This window comes from Staurois parvus, unplaced genomic scaffold (genome assembly GCF_062004578.1).
Source record: "Staurois parvus isolate SC_StPar_1 unplaced genomic scaffold, SC_StPar_1.0 ptg000124l, whole genome shotgun sequence".
NCBI classification, from domain to species: domain Eukaryota; kingdom Metazoa; phylum Chordata; class Amphibia; order Anura; family Ranidae; genus Staurois; species Staurois parvus.
Window position 1 is genome coordinate 2425843 of NW_028317920.1, and position 15530 is coordinate 2441372.

Consider the following 15530-nt stretch of genomic DNA (forward strand, 5'->3'; position numbering starts at 1 on the left):
CACCAACAGTTTGCTCAGCGCTGTACATTATAATGTAAGACAGTACATGAGACAGTACAGTAACAATACAATACACGATGGGTTCGAGGGCCCTGCTCCTTGGACCTTACAATCTAGGAGGGAGGGGAGAGTGGTACAGGAGGAAATAGCTGTGGGGGATGGAGTGGTAGGAGGAGTGGAGGAGATCGGCTGTTAGGTCAGGGTGGGGTAGGCTTCTCTGAAGAGATGGGTTTACAGGGTGCTCCTAAAGGTGAGGAGAGTAGGTGACAGTCTGATGGGTTGGGGTAGTGAGTTCCAGAGGATGGGGAAGCCCTGGAGAAGTCCTGGAGACGGGCATGGGAGGCGGAGACCAGGGAACTGGAGAGTAGGAGGTCTTGTGAGGAGTGGAGAATGCGTTTTGGGTGGTAGATGGATATCAGGTCAGTGATGTAGTTTGGGGCAGTGTTATGAACAGCTTTGTACGTCAATGTTAATATTTTGAATTTTATGCATTGGGCAATCGGAAGCCAGTGGAGGGATTGGCAGAGGGGGGTGGTGGATACGGAGCGGTTGGTAAGATGGATGAGTCTGGCCGCAGAATTCAGGATAGACTGAAGCGGGGATAGCCTGTGTTGGGGTAGGACAGCGAGGAGGGAGTTGCAGCAGTCAAGTCATGATATGATAAGGGAGTGAATGAGATTCTTTGTAGTTTCTGGAGTTAGGAACGTGCATATTTTGGAGATGTTGTGGAGGTGGAGTCTGCATGAATTTGTCAGTGATTGGATCTGGGGCTGTCAGCGATTGGATCTAGAGACAGATGGGTCTTGGGGGGGCAGCAATATGTGTAGTAAAGAGAAAAGGGTGCCACAAATGTAGCTGAAAGTCCAGTTAAATCTATTTGAAAATCTAGTCCAAGCAGTGTGTTTTGGGGGGTTCCCCTGGTCCCCCTTTATCAGGGCTAAAATACTGATTTATGCATTGTATTTTATCCTTGATGAAGGGGGACCTGAGAAACCCCAGAAATGTGGCGGCTTCCTGCTGTTGCTATGGTGTCTAATATATTTAACTTGACCATCATCTGCATTTTCAAAGTGAAAATGTAGCACCACAGGAAGTAGCAAAGACACTAACATATTGTCAGGATCAATGGACATTTTTTGGCGCTGCATTTCCACTTTGAACATTCTTTTGGGTTTTTGTATGTCAAACCTTCACTTTCTTCCCTTCACTAAACATTTTACATCTGTGGCTTTACAGTTTAGCAAAGAGCAGATAGAGGCCTCATCAGTGAACAAGACTCATGTAAGTGAAATGTCACTGTGCCTGAAGCCCAACTCTGGAAAACATTAAACTTATCCTTGTATCCACACTGCAAGGGTTCACTGCTGGTTTAGGGGCATAGAAAAGAAGATCTGCTTATTCTATTGTCTGCTCCTGCATGCTGCTAGACTGGTCCCCACAGCATCTTCTCACCTGGGGTCCAGCGATCTAAGCTCCCGATGTTATCAAGACCAATGGAGGGTCCATATCTCTGCACTGCACATGGCAACCCAAGGGACAGTCCACTGCTGGAATATGAGAGAGCGCCATCTACTGGGGGAGCAGAGGAACAGGAACGTTAACCGCTTCCGTGCCACCCTATAGCAGAAATACTGCTACAGGGCGGCATGGGTGCGCAAAATCACGTATATATACATGCAGTTCCTGATAGGGGGCGTGCTGTACCCACGCCGCCATTCGGCCTCGACTGTCAATCACTGGGTCCTGGCTGGTGATTTCTTGATGGCACCTGGTGATTGCCAAATATCTCTGGCGTAAACAACACAGATCTCTCCTCTGTCAGCTCCTGCACACTGCTTTGTATGGCTCTGCAGTGAAACACAGCACACAACCTCATAGTAAAACAGTACACAGTTATCCCTTTGATCACCCCAGATGTTACCCCTTCCTGCCCAGTACCATTAGTACAGTGTCAGTGCTTTTTATTAGCACTGACCACTGTACTGGTGTAACTGGGGATGCCAGTGACACCAAGTTAGTTCCCCCCCAGTGTCAGAATGGTCACAGTCCTGCAGTCCTTTTGTAAGTCGCTGATCACTGTCATTACTAGTAAAAAAAAAAATGCCAGTATATATACTGCCATTTGTAAATGTTATGACTTTCACGTAAACCAATTAATTTAAATGTATTGGCATTTTTTAGCAAAGATATGTAGCAGAATACATTTGGCCTAAATTTATGACAAAATTAGATTTTTTTAATTTTTTACTGGATATGTTTTATAGCAAAAAATCAAAAATGTTTTTTCTTCAAAATTGTTTTCTTTTATCTTTTTTTTTATAGCGCAAAAAATAAAAAACACACAGGTGATCAAATACCACAGAAAGAAAGCTCTATTTGTGTGGAAAAAAGGACATAAATTTCATTTGGGTGCAACGTTGCATGACTGCGCAATTGTCAGTTAAAGTAACACAAAATATGGCCTGGTCAGGAAGGGGGGTAAATCCTCTGGAGGGCAAGTGGTTAAAGTGCAAAACCTCTCCCATACACTAAACAAGCAATTAACCCTTGCAGTGATGGGGTCGCAGTGAGAGCTGCACCCACTGCTTTACATTTTCCGTAGTTGGGCTTTAAGCACACTTGGTGCCTGTGTTTCAATTTATCACCATGCTAACTTGAAGATGACATTAAAGAGAACATTCTTAGCTACATCAGCACTGCGAGACGCTGCAGCCCACTTCTATGCCCAATCAACGTTCCACCCTACCTGTCCCACCGATCACAGCCGCAGATGTCAGTCGCCGGGTCACAGCCAGTCGTTACCGGCTATGTCCTGGCGATCGGCGGCAATCGCTGACAGAGAGCAGCTGCAGTAGTTGTGCTTTTGTGCTTTCTGTCAGTTCCCTGACAGCTCCAGGACACGCTGATCGGGACAGAAGAGTTTCTCTCTCCCGATCAGCGGTGTTCCCGTGCAGTACACCCCCCCCGCCCCCTAGTAAAACACTCCCTTCTCACAGTTAACCCTTTCCCTGAATAATAAAGTTAACCCCTTCCTCCCCAGTGCCATTAGTACAGTGTCAGTGTTTTTTTTTTTTGCACTGATCACTGTATTGGTGTCACTGGGGATGTCAGTGACCCCAAGTCAGTACCCCCCAATGTCAGAATGTCCGCCCCAGTCCTGCAGTCCCACCATAAGTCGCTGATCGCTGCCAAAAGTCGCTGATCACCGCCATTATTAGTATAAAAAAAACTAAATATCCCAGAATCTTTCCCGCCATTTGTAAACGCTATAACTTTCCCGTAAACCAATTAATTTACACGTATTGGGTTTTTTTTTTAGCAAAGACATGTCGCAGAATGCATTTTGGCAGAAATTTATGACTAAATTTGATATTTAAATTTTTTTTTTACTGGACATGTTTTATAGCAAAAAGTCCAAAATATTGTTTTTTTTCCTCAAAATTGTCTTTTTCTTTTATAGCGCAAAAAATAAAAAGCGCACAGGTGATCAAATACCACCAAAACAAAGCTCAATTTGTGGGAAAAAAAGGATGTACATTTGATTTATGTACCATATTGCATGACCGCGCAATTGTCCATTAAACTAGCGCAGTGTTGTATAGCAAAAAAATGGTGTAAATTGCAGTATCTATACCACAGTTTGTAGACGCTATAACTTCCACACAAAGCAATCAATATACACTTATTGGGATTTTTTTTACCAAAAACATGTAGTAAAATACATTTTGGCCTAAATTTATAACCAACTTTGAGTTTACTATATATTTTTTATAGCTGAAAGTAAAAAATATTGTTTTTCTTCAAAATTTTTGGCATTTTTTCGTTCATAGCGTGAAAAATAAAAAGCGCACAGGTGATCAAATACCACCGAAAGAAAGCTCTAGATCTGATCCATCCTGTGGGGATCGTCAGCTTTCTTTACAACTTACCTTTTTGTGGAGCGGGTCCAGTGTCACCCCGTATAGTTTGCATGCCGACGATCCCCGCAGGATGGATGGGCTCTGCGGAATGGGGAGCATAACGGATCGGACTCCGATCCATTATGCTCAATCTGCAGATCCGAACCATCCTGCGAGGATCGTCAGCATGCAACCTATAAGGGGTGACACTGGACCCGCTCCACAAAAAGGTAAGTTGTAAAGAAAGCCGACGATCCCCGCAGGATGGATCGGATCTGTGGATTGGGGAGCATAATGGATCGGAGTCTGATCCCTTATGCTCAATCTGCAGATTCTATCTATTCTGCGGGGAACGTCGGAGGGGGTGTCACCAAATGTTATCACAGTTGGTGACACCAACCGTAGGGACGCCCCTGGTCTGAGAGCACTTCTATGTCTTTCCTTTCCTGGAAATTACTTTTTTTTGTTGGTTAGACATGTTGACAGAATTCCACTAGATGGCAATATCGTACAACCTTGTATTGACTATTTCAATCTTCCATTTGCAGCCACCATCCAGCTGTGGTCTTGTACAGTACAGTTCTGTTAAACAAAAAAAAATGCTAATAATTACAGATTTCTGTTTTGCTACCCAAATTATGTATATCAGTCTGTCCTTATCAAGTCTTTCTTTAGAGGTGAGAAGATATGACATATAAGGGGGGTATTTATTAAAACTGCACGGTGCAAAACCTGGTGCGGCTCTGCATAGAAACCAATCAGCTTCCAGGTTTTATTGTCAAAGCTTATATGAACAAGCTGAAGTTAGAAGCCGATTGACTACAAGGCACAGCCACACCAGATTCTGAGTGCTCCTGCTGAGTGCTAAATCTTTGTTGATCTGCTGTCCTTTCTTATTTACAGGTGAAACTCAAAAAACTTAGAATATCGTACAAATGTTCATTTATTTCAGTAATGCAACTTAAAAGGTGAAACTAGTATATGAGATAGACTCATTACATGCAAAGCAAGATAGTTCAAGCCGTGATTTGTCATCATTGTGATGATTATGGCTTACAGCTCATGAAAACCCCAAATCCACAATCTCAGAAAATGAGAATATTGTGAAAAGGTGCAATATTCTCGGCTCAAAGTGTCCCACTCTAATCAGCTAATTAAGCCATAACACCTGCAAAGGGTTCCTGAGCCTTTAAATGGTCTCTCAGTCTGGTTCAGTAGGAATCACAATCATGGGAAAGACTGCTGACCTGACAGTTGTGCAGAAAACCATCATTGACACCCTCCATAAGGAGGGAAAGCCTCAAAAAGGTAATTGCAAAAGAAGTTGGATGTTCCCAAAGTGCTGTATCAAAGCACATTAATAGAAAGTTATGTAGAAGGGAAAAGTGTGGAAGAAAAAGGTGCACAAGCAGCAGGGATGACCGCAGCCTGGAGTGGATTGTCAGGAAAAGGCCATTCAAAAGTGTTGGGGACTTTCACAAGGAGTGGACTGAGGCTGGAGTCAGTGCATCAAGAGACACCACACACAGACGGATCCTGGACATGGGCTTAAAATGTCGTATTCCTCTTGTCAAGCCGCTCCTGAACAACAAACAACATCAGAAGCATCTTACTTGGGCTAAAGAAAAACAGACCTGGTCTGTTGCTCAGTGGTCCAAAATCCTCTTTTCTGATGAGAGCAACTTTTGCATCTAATTTAGAAACCAAGGACCCAGAGTATGGAGGAAGAATGGAGAGGCACAAGGACTCCGAGTATGGAGGAAGAATGGAGAGGCCCAAGGACCCCGAGTATGGAGGAAGAATGGAGAGGCCCAAGGACCCCGAGTATGGAGGAAGAATGGAGAGGCACACACTGCAAGATGCTTGACGTCCAGTGTGAAGCTTCCACAGTCTGTGTTGATTTGGGGAGCCATGTCATCTGTTGGTGTTGGTCCACTGTGCTTCATTAAGTCCAGGGTCAACGCAGCCATCTACCAGGAGATTTTGGAGCACTCCATGCTTCCTTCCGCAGACGAGCTTTATGGGGATGCTGACTTAATTTTCCAGCAGGACGTGGCACCTGCCCACACTGCCAAAAGCACCAAAACCTGGTTCAATGACCGTGGGATTACTGTTCTTGATTGGCCAGCAAACTCACCTGACCTGAACTCCATAGAGAATCTATGGGGCATTGCCAAGAGAAAGATGAGAGACATGAGACCGAACAATGCAGAAGAGCTGAAGGCCGCTATTGAAGCATCCTGGTCTTCCATAACACCTCAGCAGTGCCACAGGCTGATAGCTTCCATGCCACGCCGCATTGAGGCAGTAATTGCTGCAAAAGGGGCCCAAACCAAGTACTGAGTACATATGCATGCTTCTACTTTTCAGAGGTCCGATATTGTTCTATGCACAATCCTTGTTTTATTGATTGCATGTAATATTCTCATTTTCTGAGATTGTGGATTTGGGGTTTTCATGAGCTGTAAGCCATAATCATCACAATTATGACAAATCACGGCTTGAACTATCTTGCTTTGCATGTAATGAGTCTCATATATTAGTTTCACCTTTTAAGTTGCATTACTGAAATAAATGAACTTTTGCACCATATTCTAATTTTTCAAGTTTTACCTGTATGTCTATACTAGTTTTTTCCCATAAATATTCTTTGTTAACTGTTTTTTACTACCTGTTTGATGAGTGTAACTGAATTATTTTGCATACAATAAAATATGAGTGAATACAACTGAAGAAATCCTTTCCATTTAATTCACATAATTATTAATAACAACAGCTAAAGTATACCTAAACCCAAAGATAAAAAGACAATATATTGCAGCTTACCAGCCATTAGATATGGTGACTGCATTATACGTCTTTTTTACAGGCTTTAATTTTTTCTTTTATTTTCATCTGGTGAACCTGCTATTACCTGTCCTAGGGTGACAATGCTAAGCCATGGTACTGTGACAGGAAGTGTGCTAGTACTACAGGACACCTCCCCCTTTCCTCATCTTCATACCATAGAGTAGAGGTATTCATCACTGGAGTTTACATACACTATAAAAACACGTATCCAACCATTAACAGTTTTAAAGAATAAAAAAGAAGGAATGGATATATTTATCTCCTCATCGGCGTTTCTCAGACTTATTTCAGTCACCGCACCACTTAAAAGTAAATAAAATTACAAGGCACCCAGTCTAAAAATGTAAAAATGTAAATGTTACTTTTCAATGGTGAACCTAGTCCTGGGACAATAACACAACTGCCTGAATGGAATTAACTTCACATCAGAAGACCCCCTTCACATCAGAGGTCGCCTTTACATCCGAGGCTCCTTCATCATATCAGAGGTCCCCCATTACATCAGAATCCCCCTTCACATAAAAGGTTCACCTATCACATCAGAACCCCCCTTTACATCAGAGTCTGCCCTTCACATCAGGCGATCCTTCATCATATCAGAGGTCCCTCATCACATAAGAGGTCCCTCATTACATCAGAGGTTCCTTCATCATATCAGAGGTCCATTATCACATCAGAGGTCCCTTGTCACATCAGAGGTTCCTTCATCATATCAGAGGTCCCCCATCACATTGGAGTCCCCCTTCACATCAGAGGTTCTGCCATCACATCTTCATCATATCAGAGGTCCCTCATCTCAACAGAATCCCCCTTCACATCAGAGGTTCTGCCATGACATCTGAGCCCCCTTTTACATCAGAGTATGCCCATCACATCAGAGGATCCTTCAACATATCAGAGGTCCCCCATCACATCAGAGGTTCCTTCATCTCATCAGAGGTCCCTCATCACATCAGAGGTTCCTTTATCATATCAGAGGTCCCTCATCACATTAGATGTTCTTTTATCATAGCAGAGGTCCTCTATCACGTCAGAGGTTCCTTCATCAAATCAGAGGTTCCTTCATTACATCAGAGGTGCCCCATCACATCAGAGGTTCCTTCATCATATCAGAGGTCCGCCATCACATCAGAGGTTCCTTCATCATATCAGAGATCCCCCATCACATCAGAGGTATCTTCATCACATCAGAGGTCCCCCATCACATCAGAGGTATCTTCATCACATCAGAGGTCCCTCAGCACATCAGAGGTTCTTTTATCATAGCAGAGGTCCTCCCATCACATCAGATGTTCCTTTATCATAGCAGAGGTCCCCCCATCACATCAGATGTTCCTTTATCCTAGCAGAGGTCCCCCATCACATCAGAGGTTCCTTTATCATAGCAGAGGTCCCCCCATCACATCAGATGTTCCTTTATCATAGCAGAAGTCCCCCATCACATCAGAGGTTCCTTTATCATAGCAGAGGTTCCCCCATCACATCAGATGTTCCTTTATCATAGCAGAGGTCCCCCATCACATCACATGTTCTTTTAACATAGCAGAGGTCCTCCATCACTTCAGAGGTTCCTCCATCACTTCAGAGGTTCCATCATCACATCAGAGGTTCCTTCATTACATCAGAGGTCCCCCATCACATCAGAGGTTCCTTCATCATATCAGTGGTCCCCCATCACATCAGAGGTTCCTTCATCATATTAGAGATCTCCCATCACATCAGAGGTTCCTTCATCATATCAGAGGTCCCTCATCACATCAGAGGTTCTTTCAACATATCAGAGGTCCCCCATCATATCAGAATCCTCCCTTCACAGCAGAGGTTATCCCGTCACATCTGAGGTTCATTCCATCACAGAGGGTCTCCCATCACATGGCAACAGGACAACTGTACCGCATCAAAGGGACAATGGATGGGGCAATGTACAGTCAAATCTTGGGTGAGAACCTTCTTCCATCAGCCAGGGAATTGAAAATGGGTCGTGGATGGGTGTTCCAGCATGACAATGACCCAAAACACACGGCCAAGGCAACAAAGGAGTGGCTCAAGAAGAAGCACATTAAGGTCCTGGAGTGGCCTAGCCAGTCTCCAGACCTTCATCTGATTGAAAATCTGTGGAGGGAGCTGAAAGTTCGAGTTGCCAAACGTCAGCCACCAATCTTAATGACTTGGAGAGGATCTGCCAAGAGGAGTGGGCCAAAATCCCTCCTGAGATGTGTGCAAACCTGGGGGCCAACTCCAGGAAACGTCTGACCTCTGTGATTGCCAACAAGGGATTTGCCACCAAGTACTAAGTCATGTTTTGTGAAGGGGATCAAATACTTATTTCCCTCATGAACATGCAAATCAGTCATCATTTGTTAGACATGCATTTCTTTTGAATATTTTGTTGCTCTTCTGTCTCTCAGTGTTACAATACACCGAGCATTCGATTTTTAGACCGATCATTTCTTTGTGAGTGGGCAAACATTCAAAATCAGCCGGGGAGCAAATACTTTTTCCTTCACTGTATATATATATATAGGCAAGGGTTTCGGGCAGGTGTGAAAAAAGGCTGTAAATTGAGAATGCTCTCAGAAATAGAAGTGCTAATAGCTTATTTTTTTTTAAGTAAACGAATGGAAGAGAAATCCAAATCCAATCAATATTTGGTGTAACCACCCTTTGCCTTCAAAACTGGGACAATGACACAACTGCCTGGATGGAATTAACTTCACATCAGAAGACTCCCATCACATCAGAGGTTCCTTCATCATATCAGAGGTCCCCCATCACATCAGAGGTTCCTTCATCATATCAGAGGTCTGCCATTACATCAGAATCACCATTCACATTATAGGGACAATGGCAAAACTGCCTGGATGGAATTAACTTCACATCAGAGCCTCCCTTTACATCAGAGTCTGCCCTTCACATCAGAGGATCCTTCATCATATCAGAGGTCTGCCATCATATCAGAGGTTCCTTCATTACATTAGAGGTCCCCCATCACATCAGAATCCTGCACATCAGAGGTTCTGCAATCACATCGGAGCCCCTTTTTACATCAGAGTCTGCCCGTCACACCAGAGGTCCCTTCATCATATCAGAGGTCCCCCATCACACCAGAGGTTTCTTCATCATGTCAGAGGTCCCTCATCATATCAGAGGTCCCCCATCACATCAGAGGTTCCTTTATCATAACAAAGATCTCTCATCAGATCAGAGGTTCTTGTATCATAGCAAAGGTCCCCCATCACATCAGAGGTTCCTTTATCATTGCAGAGTTTCCTTCATCATATCAGAGGTCCCCCATCACATCAGAGGTTCCTTTATCATAGCAGAGGTTCCTTCATCATATCAGAGGTCCCCCATCACATCAGAGGTTCCTTTATCATAGCAGAGGTTGCTTCATGATATCAGAGGTCCTCCATCACATCAGAGGTTCCTTTATCATAGCAGAGGTCCCTCATCATATCAGAGGTCCCCCATCACATCAGAGGTTCCTTTATCAGAACAAAGATCTCTCATCAGATCAGAGGTTCTTGTATCATAGCAAAGGTCCCCCATCACATCAGAGGTTCCTTTATGATAGCAGAGGTTGCTTCATGATATCAGAGGTCCCCCATCACAGCAGAGGTTCCTTTATCATAGCAGAGCCCTCCCATCACATCAGAGGTATCTTCATCATATCAGAGGTCCCCCGTCACATCAGAATCCTCCCTTCACAGCAGAGGTTCTCACATCACATTTGGGGTTCATTCCATCACAGAGGTTCTCCCATCACATGGCAACTCATGATGCTGATCCTGGGCAAACAGGTGCCAGTGCTTGTGGCCCTTAGGAGGGAACCCAGACAGCATCACCATGATTGAGAAGCTCTGTTCCAAGTACATGGTTCAATGCAATGCTAGAGTCAAGCCTTCAGTGAAGGTGGTCTAGAGAGTACAGACATCTAAGGTGATGCCAGGGAGTTCCTCTCTGATATAACCCTAGAAGCAGAGTGCTCTGTGTCTGTAGGTGACTTTATCAAAGGCTTATGAAAATCTTGACTTATCCAGTAAGCAGTTTGTTAAAGCTAAAGTCTGGAAAAAACATTATTGAACATAATTTTATATATTTTTTGTACACATCTAATTGCTGCATGTACCTTTAAATAAACTCCCGTAAGGACCTGAATTACTCGCTCTCTCTCTCCGTATATATATATATATATATATATATATATATATATATATGCAAAGGTTTCAGGCAGGTGGGTGTGAAAAAATGCTGTAAAAATGCTTTCAGAAATAGAAGTGCTAATAGCTCATTTTTTAAAATAAATTAACAAAATGAAAAGTAAATGAACAGAAGAGAAATCCGAATCAAATCAATATTTGGGCAGCACAGTGGCTAAATGGTTAGCACTTCTGCCTGGCAGTACTAGGGTTGTTGGTTTGAATCCCAGCCATGGCACCACCTGCCTGGAGTTTGCATGTTCTCCCTGTGCCTGCGTGGGTTTCCTCCAGGTGCTCCGGTTTCCTCCCACACTCCAAAGACATGCTGGTAGGTGAATTGGATGTAGTATGTGTATGAATGTGAGTTAGGGACCTTAGATTGTACACCCCTTGATGGTTAGGGACTGATGTGAATGTACAATATATATGTGTAAAGTGCTGTGTAAATTGATGGTGCTATATAAGTACCTGAAATAAATAATATTCTGACTCTGTGGACCTTAGATTGTACACTCCTTGAGGGTTAGGGACTGATGTGAATGTACAATATATATGTAAAGTGCTGTGTAAATTGACAGTGCTATATAAGTACCTGAAATAAATAAATCAATATTTGGTGTGACCACTCTTTGCCTTCAAAACAGCATCAATTCTTCTAGGTACACTTTCACACAGTTTTTTGAAGGAACTTGGTAGGCTGTTCCAAACCTCAGATTTTCTGTGGATGTAGGCTGTCTCAATTTCTTCTGTCTCTTTTTTTAACATGTTTTATAGTAATTTTTTTCAAAAAAATAATGTATATAGTGAAACATAACAAAAATAATCTTGCTCATGTACATGAAGGAACATCAAAAAAAGTTCAAGTAAGTTACAGATCTTGTACACATGAATAGCAAAAGCTATCGTACGCCCCTGGAGGGTTAGGGACTGATGTGAATGTACAATATATATGTAAAGCGCTGCGTAAATTAATGGCGCTATATAAGTACCTGAAATAAATAAATAAATAATGGTAACAAATCCTTCTGTCTCTATATGTAATCTCAGACTGACTGGTGATGTTGAGATCAGGGCTCTGCAGTGGCTAAACCATTACTTCCAGGACTCCTTGTTCTTCTTTATACTGAACATAGTTCTAAAAGTGGAAGTAAAGACTTTTTTATTAACTTGTACCTACAGCTAAGCCTATAGTAAGGGTTACCTGTAGGTACAGTGAATATCTCCTAAACTTGCACTGTTTAGGAGATATTCACACTGCATGGCTGAAAATTTTGAGAAAAAAACTCTCTTTGTTTCTGTTATAAAATTTTATAAGTTTATAATTTTTCTTCTTCACTGATGTGGGCTGATAAGGCTGCACTGATGGGCACTGAAATGCTGCACTGATGAGGCTGCACTGATGGGCCCTGATATGCTGCACTGATAAGGCTGCACTGATGGGCACTGATATGCTGCACTGATGAGGCTGCACTGATGGGCACTGATATGCTGCACTGATGAAACTGCATTGATGGGCACTGATATGCTGCACTGATGAGGCTGCACTGATGGGCACTGAAATGCTGCACTGATGAGGCTGCACTGATGGGCCCTGATATGCTGCACTGATGAGGCTGCACTGATGGGCACTGATATGCTGCACTGATGAGGCTGCACTGATGGGCACTGATATGCTGCACTGATGAGGCTGCACTGATGCACACTGATGAGACTGTACTGATGGGCACTGGTATGCTGCACTGATGAGGCTGCACTGATGCATACGGATGAGACTGCACTGATGAGCACTGATAAGGCTGCACTGATGGACACTAATAAGGCTGCACTGATGGGCATTGATAAGGCTGAACTGGTGAGGCTGCACTGGTAAAGTGGCACTGATGGGCACGGATGAGATAGCACTGATAAGCTGCACTGATGGGCACTGATGAAGAGGGATTGATAAGGCTGCACTGATGGGAACTGATAGGTGGCACAGATGTGCTGAACTGATGAGCACTGATAGGCTGCATTGATAGGGATGCACTGATGGGCACTGATATGCTGCACTGAGGGGACTGCACTGATAATCAGGGTACTGTTGATCAGTGCCCTGATTATCAGCGTAAAGGTCTCTTTCACAAGATAGCTGGTTTCAGCTTTCCTCAGACAGTGACAGCACAGAAATCGGCATTTGTTTCATGTGATCAGCTGTGATTGGACACAGCTGATCACATGGTAAAGACCCAATGTCATTGGCTCTTTACCCTGATCAATGATGCGCCGAGGGACACAGCTGACCACCAATTGCCACACTGAGCGCCCCTGGGGGTGCGCATTTGTAGCAAGAATGGGGGGACGCCATTTAACGTCCTGCCAGAATGAGAGAGGTCCTGTCCAGTCATCATTCTACAATAGGCTTGGCAGGAACCAGTTAAAGACCTGGCAATCATGGAATACTGCCTGCTGATATGCCAGAAATGCACTTAGCTCCTAAGTCATGTTGTAGGCTGACAACACACGGCATGTTTGTGGATTACATGGTGCCAGCCCTCCCAGTTGACTTTTGTTATCTTCACTCTCAGATCTCTCCAACATAAAGGATAATCATTCTGTAGTCCAAGATAAAAACTAGGAGGGCTGTGTAAGATAATAGGTGAAGCAGAAACAGGACACAGGGTAGCTCTGAATTTCTGACAATATCAAAAAGTATTTTTTGCACTTTGTGAACACATATGACAAAAAGGCTTCCAATGGTATATTTAAGGAGCAAATATAGAAGTTCATTGTTCGGGGTTGCATGCACTTTAAAACATTGGAGAATTTCTCACCCCTTTCCACTCAAATCTAAATGAAAAAAAGCTTTGGCTGGTGCTAACAATTTCCCCGTGGGCTTGGCATCTCGATGTTAGATAGCAGCTATCAGAATCTACCTAAACAGGAGTGTTTGATCTTTTGATGAATGGTAAGCAGCAAGCCTGTTGGGACAATTGTACAGTATGCCTCTTGAGGGCATACAAGGCCATGCGTGTTTGTTACAAAAGAAGCTATTTTCAACAGCTGCTTTGGAGTAAAGAATTGTTATCCTTACTTGAACCCCTCAGAAATATTCATCTCAGATGTACAATTGAGGAACCAAAAAAAACAATATCAAAATAACACTTGACCATGGATACAATTTGCTGGAACCTGCCATTGGGATGACTGATGAAATATAAAGTGTGGTAGGACAGGGTTCAAATAGAGGACGTTTATATAAAAATGTCGAAAGGAAGAGGTTAAACTATATGTTATGTCTTTTACATCTGACTCTGCTGTTGAGGGACAGGTATAGGAGGTCTCTGATCCACTTGGTTGTTGTTGCAAAAATCTGCATTCCGCAAAATATGGAGGTGCCAAGAACCCCCGACAGTGGGCCAGTGGATAGCTGTGGTGAACAAAATCAATGAAATAACGTATTTAACGGCGGCCTTGAAAGAGGAACAAGTTAACAACACCTGGTTCTATTGGCACGATTTCCAATATTCTAGAGAGTACAATTCCCATCTGTCCACTGCGCTCACCTAAGTACAATCCTCTCATCCTTTGCTTCAGCGGGCAAGCATACAAGTTGAAGAATTCTTAGAGCCAACTATTCCTTTGCCAGAAACATGGAGAATACTGAGACAAGTCCAGCAAGTCTCAAGTTTAGTGGAAGATCCAATGAACAAGGTATGAGTTAACTAGTCAAACTCCACTCTTTATGAAATGATCCATTTGAGTAGAGTCGCCATACCAACCAACCACGATGGAGTCTTTTTGGCCATCAGGCTAATTGATTGGACTCAGACGATCCTGGGTGGTTGGGATCCGGGAGTCTCAGTGGTCTTACTCCCTACCTTACCCCACCCCACCCGTTTCCCTCTCCCCCACCCCCCTCCCTTGCATGTTCATCCCTCACCCTCTCTTCTCTATATTTCTTCACCCTTTTTTTTTTAGCTGCCTGTGCCTACCCAAGGGGTCTGGACATTTAGCTGTTAATAGGATGCTTCTTGCAGCTAGTGTTTATGTGAGTTGCATCCATGATGTGTTGTGGTTGGGCTTTGTCATAATTTTCCAAGTTATGTTCTTTTTTAAGCAAAATGAGTATCCCAGCAGAGCAATACCTGGGCGTTTTTTCATTACCTTCTTGTTAATTGCTTTACTAGACTAGGATTATGCTGCCTATTTACCATAGGTCAATGTACTTGCACTACATACCAGAGGGACCCTTCTACCTCGAGGATTATTCTATGTACTCGATCCAGTTTACATTTGTATGGATCCTTTTTATTGAACCTGTTTATGCCATGTACACCCCTTGAGGGTTAGGGACTGATGTGAATGTACAATATATATGTGTAAAAGCGCTGCGTAAATTGACGGCGCTATATAAGTACCTGAAATCAGGGGCGGACTGACAACTCATGGGGCCCCCGGGCAATAGGGGATCATGGAGCCCCTGTGTCCTTGACCAAACCCAAAAAGCCTATGAAAAAGGTACCAGGGGCATCTCATGGGGCCCCCTACTGACCCCGGGCCCTCGGGCAGTGCCCGGGTTTCCAAATGGTCAGTCCGCCCCTGC